We start from the raw sequence: 12,744 nt of genomic DNA, 5'->3' as shown, positions 1-12,744 counted from the left end.
ACCCTGAACCAACAATCCTAGCGAAGACATTTCGTTCATTAAACCACTGTATAAGAACTGGTGGAGGACGTTTTATAGGATGCACGCAGCTACTTCAGGTTTGGATTCCTAGTCATTTTTAGAAAACTGATGAAATCTCTTATCGTCTATTCAGTACGACATAATCACCTTTGGAGGAATTCCTTACACAAAAATGGCAAGAAGACGTTCCAAAGGATAAATGGGAAAAAGTATTTATGGACCTCCAGGATAAAGACATCGTATGGAAAGCACCTTAGCTGAATCATAATGACCTTCTTTACCAGTATGAAGATTCAGGAATAGTAATATTACTTGGGTTATGGGAAAGAGTTGGTTATTCTCCGTTTTTAGCACTTCGGTAGTATAGGGCATGTCATTGTCCCAATCACACATAAGATATCTGGGTCCGAGTTTGCATATCATGAGGATAATCACAAGAAAAAAATCAAATACGTTGTTGAATCATGGAAAAAGATATTTCGTAAAAATGTTGTGGCTGCTAAAGACATGCTTACTCCAGACTATATGAAATGGAGGAAGTTGAGGAAGAATGACACTATTCCCATACCAGATCATGAAGACGCCCGAACCGTTGAAGAACATCTTAAACTAGTTCACTATGAGCTGGAGATTGCAAAGAATGAACTTAAAGCTGAAAAAGAGAAACTGAAGCAAAGATTGAGAGAGTTAGAAACTGAAAAGTTCCAATGAAAGTTGGACGCCAATACTCAAAAGGACCAAGCAGACATATTGGAAAAAGAACAGAAGAAAGTCTGCTTTGAGTTGGAAGATTTGAGAAAATAGTATCAAGAGCAAGTACAAAAAAATACTATCTTGGAAAGATCTTATGAATATTGGAAATATGAAACTGGCAGTCTGAAAAGGAAATTTGAAGGACAAGATAATAGGGAAGCACTGAAAAAGTAGTTAAGGACTTCCCAAAGATAGTTATCAGAAATGTAACATCCTCAATATCGGGTTAGTGACTAAATTATAAAATTACAGAAGTTGGTGAATTAAGTAGAATAGTTTGATTAGTTTAAAGACTTATATGAAAAATATTGTGTACGATCAAATTGAAAAGAAGAAGGAATAAAAGGATAAAATGGTCATTTGCAAGGAAAATAATTAAATTTTGTTAGATATATATATATGGAGGCCAAGTGTATGAGAGGAAGCAAATATCCAAGATTCCAAACAACTCTTCTCCTCCTTTCTTGTTTGTGTGTATGAGCCAAGGTGAAGGTAAGAATTCTTATTAGTTGATTATTAGTTGAGATTTAAGTTTGGTTTTGATCATTAGATGCTAATTAAGCTTAGGGAAAGCTTAATTTATCTTAAAACAACAAGATGAAGAGTGTAGGAAGAATTAAAGGTTAGGAGTTCTTGAATGAAATTTTGAAATAAAGTTCATAATGAGAATTGGAAGTTGAATTTGACTTGTCACCAACTTGATTAAGGAATATGAAGTGTTAGAATTAGATTTAGAACATGTTGGAATTTGAGTGAGATTCTTGAATTTTATGTGGATGATTGAATTTTGAAGTTTAAGAGATATTGAATGGGTATAAATTAGTTTAGGTAGGTGTATGCAAGTTAGGGATATTAAAGGAGGTGAAAGATGAAGAGTTAAGATGAAAAGAGAGTGAATTTCGTGCTTAAAATGGAATTTCTGGGTTGTGTGCATCGATGCATCTTCAATGTGTATCGATGCACTCTCAAATAAATGAACATCGAATGCAATTAGTGCATCGATGCATGAGGAGAGCATCGATGCACCCCCTTAAGATTAAAACATCGAAGGTAATTTATGTACCGATGCACAAGTAGTGCATCGATGCACATGTTAAGGAATGCATCGATACACTGTAGAGAGCATCGATGCATACCTTCATTAAAAGATAAAACAACTTTCTTTTTTAGCCTAAGGAGTGATAGTTTAGAATCTATCAATTACTATACTGATATGTATCAATGTATTACTATGTAGATATAGAACGTAATCTTGTTCCGGAACAATCGAATGATTAGAATCGAGTCAAAGCAAGGGTAAGGTGAGTGCATATCTTATATGAAATTGTATTGAGATAAGACTTGCGATGAGTCTATCTCTTATAGTTAAACTTATGATTTCACATTCATGTACATGCATATTTATATATGTTTTAATGCTATAGTGTTTTCATGCATAATTCATTTATGCTTTAATATGAACTTATTTGAATGAATGCAATTATATGAGAATCCATTCAGGTATGGGAAATAATGAAAATGATCATGTGTACTCATATGAAGTGAATTATGTGTTTATGTGAAAAGTGATAGAAGAGATATGAAAATGAGAATTGTATTATAATTAAGCCCATGTTACTTAATGCGAGAGCTGTAGGTATAATTGGCATGCCAAGAGTCGAGGGATTATAGTGGTCTTTCGGGACAAATATTCAGTGCCCCTAGTGGGATTTTATTCGAGCTGTGGTGACAGCATTGTGCACAACCTTAGTGTACTCGCGTACATTCTTTTCTCAATAACGTACATAGGCGATCCAAAGATAAATTAAAGTGAAACTAGCATAAGAATACAAGTTTTATATATGTGCATGTTATCATCATATATGTTATAGTGTAATAGATACATGCAAGTTGAAATGTCATGATCAATGGTAAAAATGCATGCTCATGAATTCATTGTTACATATATATATACATATATTTATGTTATGCCTCACTAAGTCTGTGACTTAATGTGTAAGTGAATTACACGTAGGTACCAAGAATCAGGAAGAACAGAAATAGGAGTGGCAAGAACAGCAGCACTGCTAGAAGATCAGATCAGAAGTAACTAATAAAGTATGTAAGATTTTATATAGTATGTTGGCATGTAAGGAAATGTGTTAGTTATGAATGCTCTGGTCGATTTTGTTTATTTTGGTCAACTTATGTAAATAAACCACTTTATTTTAATGAAAGTTTTGAATTTCCTTGAATTCTGTCAAGAGTCAAAGTTTGAAAAGTCAATGTGACACCTCAGACTCGTATTCGGGTCGGGTATGGGTTGTGGGTGTTACATTTAATAGTATCAGAGCTACGGTTTAGTCGATTCTCGACATAAACCTGAGCTAGAGTGTCCTATAAAGTATACATGCCAAAAAAATAGTGAAAACTTCGGATCTGATATAATAGTAAGTATGTTATTTTGCTAATAGAACGATATAATTAATTTTTTTATATAGATATCCGGACACGGTAGTTCTAGAAGTGAAGCGGGAGACGATAGGCCCGCTGAAAGTAGTAATTCACCTGCCCCGGCTAGGCAGAGTGAATATTAGGCACCCTCTAGAGTGCATGTGAATGATCAAGATGTGTTCTTCAGAACACTGGACGCGGTATTGACTCCTTTTTAACCTTCTGTTACTTCAACTCCAAGAATGAATGTTGCAAAGGAGTTGAAGGGTTTAGGAGCACCAGAGTTTAGAGGTGAAGCCGAAGAAGGTCATGTTGCTACGAACCTTTGGCTTAATGATGCGAAAATTATGCTTGAAGGGATTCATTGTTCTGATGCTTACAAGTTGGATGGAGTAGTCTCTTTGCTTCGAGGGTAAGCCAGGATTTGGTGGACCAATGTTACATTGAGAATGTATGGTGATTAGGTAACTTGGTCCTTGTTTTTAGAAGAGTTCAAGCATAAATACATCATAGATCAATTTATCTGAAAGATAAAGCAAGAGTTCATGAACTTGAAACAATGGAACCGTACAGTGTATGAGTACGAATGTAAATTCAACAAGTTAAGTCGCTTCGCTGCTTAGTTAATTCCTACAGAGAATGATGCTTGTGAGTGGTTTGTAGAGGGATTGCGTCCTTGTTTAAAAGAGATACTTATTGTGTTGAACTTATCTTCATTTCAAGAAGTGAAGTGGTGAATCGTTCTAAAGCTCTAGAAAGAGCTCAGAATGAGAGGTTCAGAGATTCCCGAGCTCAGACTTCGAAAAGATCGGGCGCATCATCGAATGTTGCACCATAAAAAAGGGGCATAGATGTGAGTTCTTGACCCCAAGAGAGATCATAGTCAGTTACATCTTCTGTGAGGGGATTAAATCAGATGAGGGGTCGACAGACACGGTTAGTAGGATTTGGAGCTGGGAGATCTAACCTAAGTCAAGTCAGACAATGTCCACATTGCGGAAAAAATAACTCAGAGATATGTAGAATGATTCTAGAGTCTGCTTTAAATGTGGGGACATCGGGCATTTTATTCGGGATTGTCCCATGTTAGCTGGTGAATCTGCTTAGCGAGAAAGGTTTTCCTCGGCTACCTAGAGGGGAAGAGGTAGAGGCAGAAGTCAGTCAGAGTCCTTAGCTCCACAAGAGATACGTTCTATAGCTCGTGTATAATCTCAAGACTAACGAGGATCAAGATGACCCAGAGGTTATTACAGGTATTTTTTAGTTGTATGACAAGAATATGTTTGTACTGATCGATTCGGGGCATACTTATTCTTATATTTGCATTAAGTTAGTAAAAGAATTGAATATTCCGTTAGAAGCTATTAGCAGTGAGGTACTAGTGACTAATCTGTTAGGGCACAGTGCTCGAGTCAATATGATATGTCGAGGGTGTCCCATACGGATTTAGGGAATTGAATTTCTTGCTAATCTGATGAAATTACCTGCTAATATGATGAAATTACATTTTGACGAATTTGAGGTGATACTGAGAATGGATTGGTTATATTGTTATTACGCTAATATTGATTTTAGACTAAAATAGTAACGTTGAGAGTTTCAGAAGATATAGAAGTTATTGTATTTAGTGAATGATGGAACCCATTGGCTAATGTAATATCAGTGATGTCGGAAAAGAAGTTATTGTTACAGGGATGTCAAGGGTTTATTGCTAGTGTGTCGGGGATTGAAGAAATTCCTATAGTTAGAGAGTTTCCCGACATTTTTCCTGCAGAATTATCGGGTTTGCCTCCAGATAGAGAGGTAGAATTTTAGATTGAGGTAATGCCAGGAACTGCACCTATCACCATGGCACCATACAGAATGGCCCCAAAAGAGTTACAAGAATTAAAAATATAATTACAAGAATTACTGGACAAAGGGTTTACCAGACTGAGTGTCTCACCATGGGGAGCTCCAGTTTTGTTCGTCAAAAAGAAGGATGGATCCATGTGTCTTTGCATTGATTATATACAACTCAATAAAGTGACCATTAAGAACAAGTATCCCCTCCCCCAAATTGATGATTTATTTGATCAATTAAAGGGAGCTTCAATGTTTTCGAAGATTGATTTACGGTCTGGTTACCATCAATTAAAGATTCAATATAAAGATATTCCGAAGACAACTTTTCGAACGAGATATGGTCATTATGAGTTCATAGTAATGTCATTCAGGGTAATTAATGCACTTGCTTCTTTCATGGATCTCATAAACCGAACATTTCAACCCTATTTGGATTGATTCGTAGTGGTGTTCATTGATGATATTTTAGTGTATTCGAAGTTAGAAGAAGAGCATAGTTCACATTTAAAGATTGTTCTACAGATTTTGAGAGAAAAGAAGCTTTATGCTAAACTCTCCAAATGTGAATTCTGGTTGAAGGAAGTGACGTTCATTGGACATGTGATTTCTGTAGAAGGAATTTGAGTGGATCCCCTAAAGATTAAAGCCATTTTAGAATGGGAAGTTCTAAAAAATGTGTCAGAAGCCTGGAGTTTTCTGGGGTTAGCTGGATATTACCGAAAGTTCGTTAAAAACTTTTCGATAATAGCATTACCCCTAACTAAATTATTGAGAAATGAGATAAATTTTTGTGGACTCCGGAGTGCCAAGAGAGTTTTGAAAGGTTAAAGAAGATTTTGATAGAAGCTTTAGTGTTGGTTCAACCTAAGTCTGGCAAGAACTTTGTAGTGTATAGTGATGCGTCTCATAATGGCTTGGGATGCATGTTAATGCAAGAAGGTAAAGTGGTGGCTTATGCATTGAGACAATTAAAACCACACGAAAAGAACTATCTAACGTACGATCTGGAGATGGTTGCAGCAGTGTTCGCTCTTAAGATCTGGCGTCACTACTTGTATGGTGAACGATGCTACTTGTATATAGACCATAAGAGTTTGAAATATTTGATGACTCGGAAGGAGTTAACTTTAAGACAGAGGAGATGGGTGGAATTCCTAAAAGATTACGATGTAGTGATCAGTTTCCATCCAGGGAAAGCAAATGTGGTAGCAGATGCCTTAAGTCGAAAGAAGTTTGCAGCCTTACGAGCTATGTATGCCAGACTATCGTTAAGAGGAGACGGTGCTATGTGCATAATTGACTCTCAAGCCATTATGGCTAGATCGAATTAAAGAATTGCAAGCTAGAGATGAAAAGTGTTTAAAGAAGCTACAACATATAAGAAATGGAGAGGTTTCGGATTATGAAATAAAGGCTGATGGGAACCTATATTATCAAGGGAGGCTAGTGATTCTAGATGATGATAAGTTGAAGAAAGACTTGTTAACGGAAGCTCATTGTAGTTCATTGACCATGCATCCGGGAGGAAACAAAATGTATATAGATCTCAAGAGCTGATATTGGTGGCCTGGAATGAAGAGGGACATTACAGAATTTGTATCCAAATGTTTGACGTGTCAGCAAGTCAAAGCTGAGCATCAGGTTCCGTCAGGACTGTTACAACCCATGTTTATTCCACAGTGGAAATGGGAGAATGTAACAATGGATTTTGTAACGGGGTTGCCTTTAACTTCGAACAAAAGAGATTCAATCTGGGTGATCGTAGATAGATTGACTAAGTCAGCTCATTTTATTCCAGTGCGGACTGATTTCTCCATGGATAAATAACGTTGAGTTATATATAAGGGAGATCATTAGATTGCATGGAGTTCCTGTTTCCATAGTTTCTGATCAGGACCCTCGATTTACTTCGAGATTCTGGAAGACCTTACATGGAGCATTAGGCACTCGACTGAATTTTAGTATAACGTTCCATCCTCAGACAGATGGAAAATCTGAGCGAACTATCCAGATTTTAGAGGATATGTTGAGATCATGTGTTATAGAATTCAAAGGATCGTGGGACAAATATTTTCCACTTGCTAAATTCATGTACAACAATAGTTATCAATTAAGCATCAAAATGGTTCCCTATGAAGCTCTTTATGGAAGAAGATGTCGTACGCCCCTAAGTTGGTCCGAGCTTAAAGATAAAGAAATTCTTGGTCCTGAGTTGATCCAAGAAGTGGAAGAAAAGGTCCAAGTAATTCAAAGTAATCTCAAAGCAGTAGATGATAGACAGAAATCATATATGGATCTAAAGAGAAAAGAGATAGAATATCAAATTGGAGATAAAGTATTTCTCAAAGTTTCTCCTTGGAAGAAGGTGTTGAGGTTTGGTCGAAGAGGAAAGTTAAGTCGTCGGTTCATTGGACCTTATGAGATCGTAAAGAGAGTTGGAGCAGTGGCCTATCAATTAGCGTTGCCACCTGAAATGGAGAAAATTCATGATGTCTTTCATGTTTCAATGCTTCGGAAGTATCGATCTGATCATTTCCACATTGTGACTCCAAAAGAAATCGAGATTCAACCGGATTTGACATATAAAGAAGAACCATTTCAAATCTTAGCTCATGATATTAAACAACTAAGGAACAAGACTATTCCCTTAGTTAAAGTCTTGTGGAGGAATCACAAGATAGAGGAAACAACGTGGGAATGTGAAGAAGACATGAGGAATCAATACCCCCATCTCTTTGCACAATGAAAATTCGAGGATGAATTTTCTTAAGGGAGAGATTTGTAACATTCTCAATACCAGGTTAGTGACTAAATTATAAAATTACAAAAGTTGGTGATTTAAGTAGAATAGTTGATTAGTTTAAAGACTTATATGAAAAATATTGTATAGGATCAAATTGAAAAGAAGGAGGAATAAAAGGATAAAATGGTCATTTGTAAGGAAAATAATTAAATTTGGTTAGATATAAATATGGAGGCCACGTGTATGAGAGGAAGCAAATATCCAAGCTTCCAGACAACTCTTCTCTTCCTTTCTTCTTTGTGCGTATGAGCCAAGGTAAAGTAAGAATTCTTATTAGTTAATTATTAATTGAGATTTAAGTTTGGTTTTGATCATTAGATGCTAATTAAGCTTAGGGAAAGCTTAATTTATCTTAAAACAAAAAGATGAAGAGTGTAGGAAGAATTAAAAATTAGGAGTTCTTGAATAAAATTTTGAAATAAAGTTCATAATGAGAATTGGAAGTTGAATTTGACTTGTCACCAACTTGATTAAGGAATATGAAGTGTTATAATTAGATTTAGAACATGTTGGAATTTGAGTGAGATTCTTGAATTTTATGTGGAGGATTGAATTTTGAAGTTTAAGAGATATTGAATGGGTATAAATTAGTTTAGGTAGGTGTATGCAAGTTAGGGATATTAAAGGAGGTGAAAGATGAAGAGTTGACATGAAAAGAGAGTGAATTTCGTGCTTAAAATGGAATTTATGGGTTGTGTGCATCGATGTATCTTCAATGTGTATCAATGCACCCTTAAAGAAATGAACATCGAATGCAATTAGTGCATCGATGCACCCTTCTAAGATTAAAACATCGAAGATGATTTGTGTACTGATGCACATGTAGTGCATCGATGCACACGTTAAGGAATGCATCGATACATTGTAGAGTGCATCGATGCATACCTTCATTAAAATATGAAAATAGCTTTCTTTTTAGCCTAACGAGTAATAGTTTAAAATATATCAATTAGTATACTGATATGTATCAATGTATTACTATGTAGATATAGAATGTAATCTTGTTCCGGAACAATCGAAGGATTAGAATCGAGTCAAAGCAAGGCTAAGGTGAATGCATATCTTATATGAAATTGTATTGAGATAAGACTTGCGATGAGTCTATCTCTTATAGTTAAACTTGTGATTTCACATTCAGGAAATAATGAAATGATCATGTGTACTCATATGAAGTGAATTATGTGTTTATGTGAAAAGTGATAGAAGAGATATGAAAATGAGAATTGTATTATAATTAAGCCCATGTTACTTAATGTGAGAGCTTTAGGTATAATTGGCATGCCAAGTGTCGAGGGATTATAGTGGTCCTTCGGACATAGTGGTCATTCGGACAAATATTCAGTGCCCCTAGTGGTATTTTATTCAAGTTGTGGTGACAGCATTGTGCACAACCTCATGAAGTGAATGTGTTTTATGTGAAAAGTGATAGAAGAGATATGAAAATGAGAATTGTATTATAATTAAGCCCATGTTACTTAATGTGAGAGCTTTAGGTATAATTGGCATGCCAAGTGTCGAGGGATTATAGTGGTCCTTCGGGACATAGTGGTCATTCGGGACAAATATTCAGTGCCCCTAGTGGTATTTTATTCAAGTTGTGGTGACAGCATTGTGCACAACCTCAGTGTACTCGCGTACCTTTTTTTTCAATAACGTACATGGGCGATCTAAAGATAAAATTAAAGTGAAACTAGCATAAGAATAAGTTTTATATGTGCATGTTATCATCATATATGTATAGTGTAATAGATACATGCAAGTTGAAATGTCATGATCAATGGTAAGAATGCATGTTCATGAATTCATTGTTATATATATATATATACATATATTTATGTTATGCCTCACTAAGTCTGTGACTTAGCGTGTAAGTGATTTACACGTAGCTACCAAGAATCGGGAAGAACATAAATAGGAGTGGCAAGAATAGCAGCAATGCTAGAAGATCATATCAGAAGTAACTAATAAAGTATGTATGATTTTGTATAGTATGTTGGCATGTAAGGAAATGTGTTAGTTATGAATGCTCTGGTCGATTTTGTTTATTTTGGTCAACTTATGTAAATAAACCACTTTATTTTAATGAAATTTTTGAATTTCCTTGAATTCTGTCAAGAGTCAAAGTTTGAAAAGTCAATGTGACGCCTAAAACTCGTATTCGGGTCGGGTACGGGTTGGGGGTGTTACAAGAAAGCCAACACTAGAATAAGCGGTAAAGACTAAGGTAACTGATCTAGAGAGGTACCTTCAAAGGCAACAGGAACATGATAATAAAGTTATGAAAGAGTGTATAGCCGAACTGGAGAGTATTGTGGACAAGTACAAAAAGCAGGCAAACGAACTCCAAATAGTTCTCTTTGATGGAGGACATCACTGCCATTTTCATTAGGAACAGACTCAACGAAGGGTGAAAGATATGGATGTAGTCGTTTAGGATTTCTTAGAGGAGGTACAGAAAGCAGCCCGCCACTTGTATGGTTTGGCAAGAGAAGCCGGGGTGGTTCGACAAGGCATTCAACCATTTACAGATAAAGCAAGAAAACTTGTCAATCTATTAAAACTATTAAAAGTTGTTCGAGGTCTACAAGATCTAGCTAGAATATATTTATGAATTGTTGTTGGTCTCTTAGAAATAAAAAGTTTGTCTCAATAAAGACTATTTATAATAACAGACGCGTTTTGGATCAATGCCTCAAAAATTTCATGCATATTGCATTTTTACATATTTTGCATTTTCATTTCTTTACACTCAAATTAACTAACAGAAAATGTCTCATCAAACAAAGGAAGAAGCACTAGACACACCTCATCCTCACAATAAGTCCTCGAAGAAGAAGAAAATAGAAGCTAAGTTCACACAACTTGAGGAAAATATGTTGAGACTGTAAAGAGAACTTGAAGATAAAATCAGTCAGAATCATCAAAATACCTTGGATTCTATCACTAGGAACCAAGATTCATTGGTTGATCAGATTGTTGCAATGTTGTCTGGCCTGAACCAAATGAGTGCTCCTAGGGCAGGTGCATCTGAAGGGGTGGTTGTACCAACTACTCCACAGTCAATTATTTCACCTAGAATCTTACCAGGACTTCAAGGGGACTCATCTGCTGCAAAAACACAATCTTCTGTAACCAACCCTTAAAATAATCTAGATGATTATCGTATTACAGATTTTGACGAGGAAGAAAAAGCATAGAAGATGGAGGAAAATATCAAGCATTTGGAAGATTAAATAAAGACAATTAAAGGAAAGGATGTCTATTACGGAGTTGATGCTCTGGAACTAAGTTTGGTCCCTGATTTGATTCTTTCTCTTAAGTTTAAAGTCCCAAATTTCAAGAAGTTTGATGGGAACAGTTGCCTCTCAGCTCACATTATCATGTTCTGTCGAAAGATGACAGGATATGTTTGGAATGACCAGCTCCTGATTTACTATTTCTAGGAGAGTGGCGGGTTCAGCCATCCGGTGGTATAAACAGTTGAATTGTTCTCACATCAGGACATGTAAAGATCTTGCCAAATAGTTCTTGGAACAATACAAACACATGAATGACATGAGACCATATCATTTTATGCTGCAAAGTATGGAGAAAAAGCATAACGAAAGTTTCAGGAAATATGCACAACGATGGAGGGATTTAAATGTGCAATCATTCACCTTTGGATGAAAAATAAACAATGAACCTCTTCATGCATACTTTGAAGGCTCATTTCTTTGGGCATCTGGTCTCAATCATGTCTGGGAACTTTTCAGATATGGTTATGGCCATAGAAATAGTGGAGACAACCATTAAACAAGGAAAAATAAAATGAGGTGAGTCAAGTAGAAGACCTCCTATAAAGAAAAGAGAATGAGATATCAACAAATTAATAATTATAACACTGGAAAAAGTGTTACGATCTCTAAATCAAAACCAACAACAGTTGTACCATCAGGTACTTCAAGACAAAATTTTAGGGAACCAAGGAAAGAAAGATAAAATGAGCTTTTTGATCCTATTCCCATTACTTATAAAGAACTTTATCAGTAACTTTTCAATACACACGTGGTGTCACCATACCCAGTGGAACCTCTAAAACCCCCATACCCCAGGTGGTATGATGAAAATGCCCATTGTGAATATCATGACGGTGTCCCGGGGCATGCTATTAAAAATTACCTCGCCTTTAAGAGGATTGTTCAAAAAATGCGCAACAGAAACTGGATTCACTTCAATGATTTAGAATAACCTAATATTGCATAGAATCGTTTTCCTAATCACTAAGAGACAGAGGTTAATAAATTATCGAGGAGAAAAGCAAGAAGGTCAAGTCTAGTGTTTCAGAAGTGAAATCTCCTATGGCTTGGGTATGGAAGCAAATTGTAAAGGCAGGGTTTCTTGCATCGTATCCTCACACATCATAATACGAAGGTGGAAAATGGTAATCATTGATGTTATCACAATGAAAAATGACATGATGTGCAAGAATATTCCAAATTTAAGACTTTGATCCGACTAATGATGAACATGAAAGAGCTGGAATTTTACGAGGAAAGCAAAGACACTCTAGAAGTGGATGTTTGTGCAACTGGAGATTCATCTGACAAGGGATACAGAACAGGTCGCCCTTTGGTAATCACCCATAAGGAAAAGATAGCGAATAAGGCATCGATAAAAGTAGTGATAATAGCACCAAGACCTTTCCCTTATAAAGATAGTAAACAAGTGCCTTGGAAATTTGAATGCCAAGTGAGCTCTGTAAAAGAAGATATCAATGAAGTGGGGCATTCTATTGGTAAGTACTACTCCCAAAAGTCTAACTTACCCCAGAGAACGCTTGAGCCATTTAAAAGAGATGAACCAACAGTTAATGAGCCAATAAAAGAATAAGAAGTTAAGGAGTTCCT

This window comes from Hibiscus syriacus, unplaced genomic scaffold, assembly GCF_006381635.1.
Source record: "Hibiscus syriacus cultivar Baekdansim isolate YM2019G1 unplaced genomic scaffold, ASM638163v2 tig00116938_pilon, whole genome shotgun sequence".
Classification (NCBI taxonomy): domain Eukaryota; kingdom Viridiplantae; phylum Streptophyta; class Magnoliopsida; order Malvales; family Malvaceae; genus Hibiscus; species Hibiscus syriacus.
The sequence above is the reverse complement of the archived record's forward strand: the minus strand, read 5'-3'. Positions refer to the sequence as shown.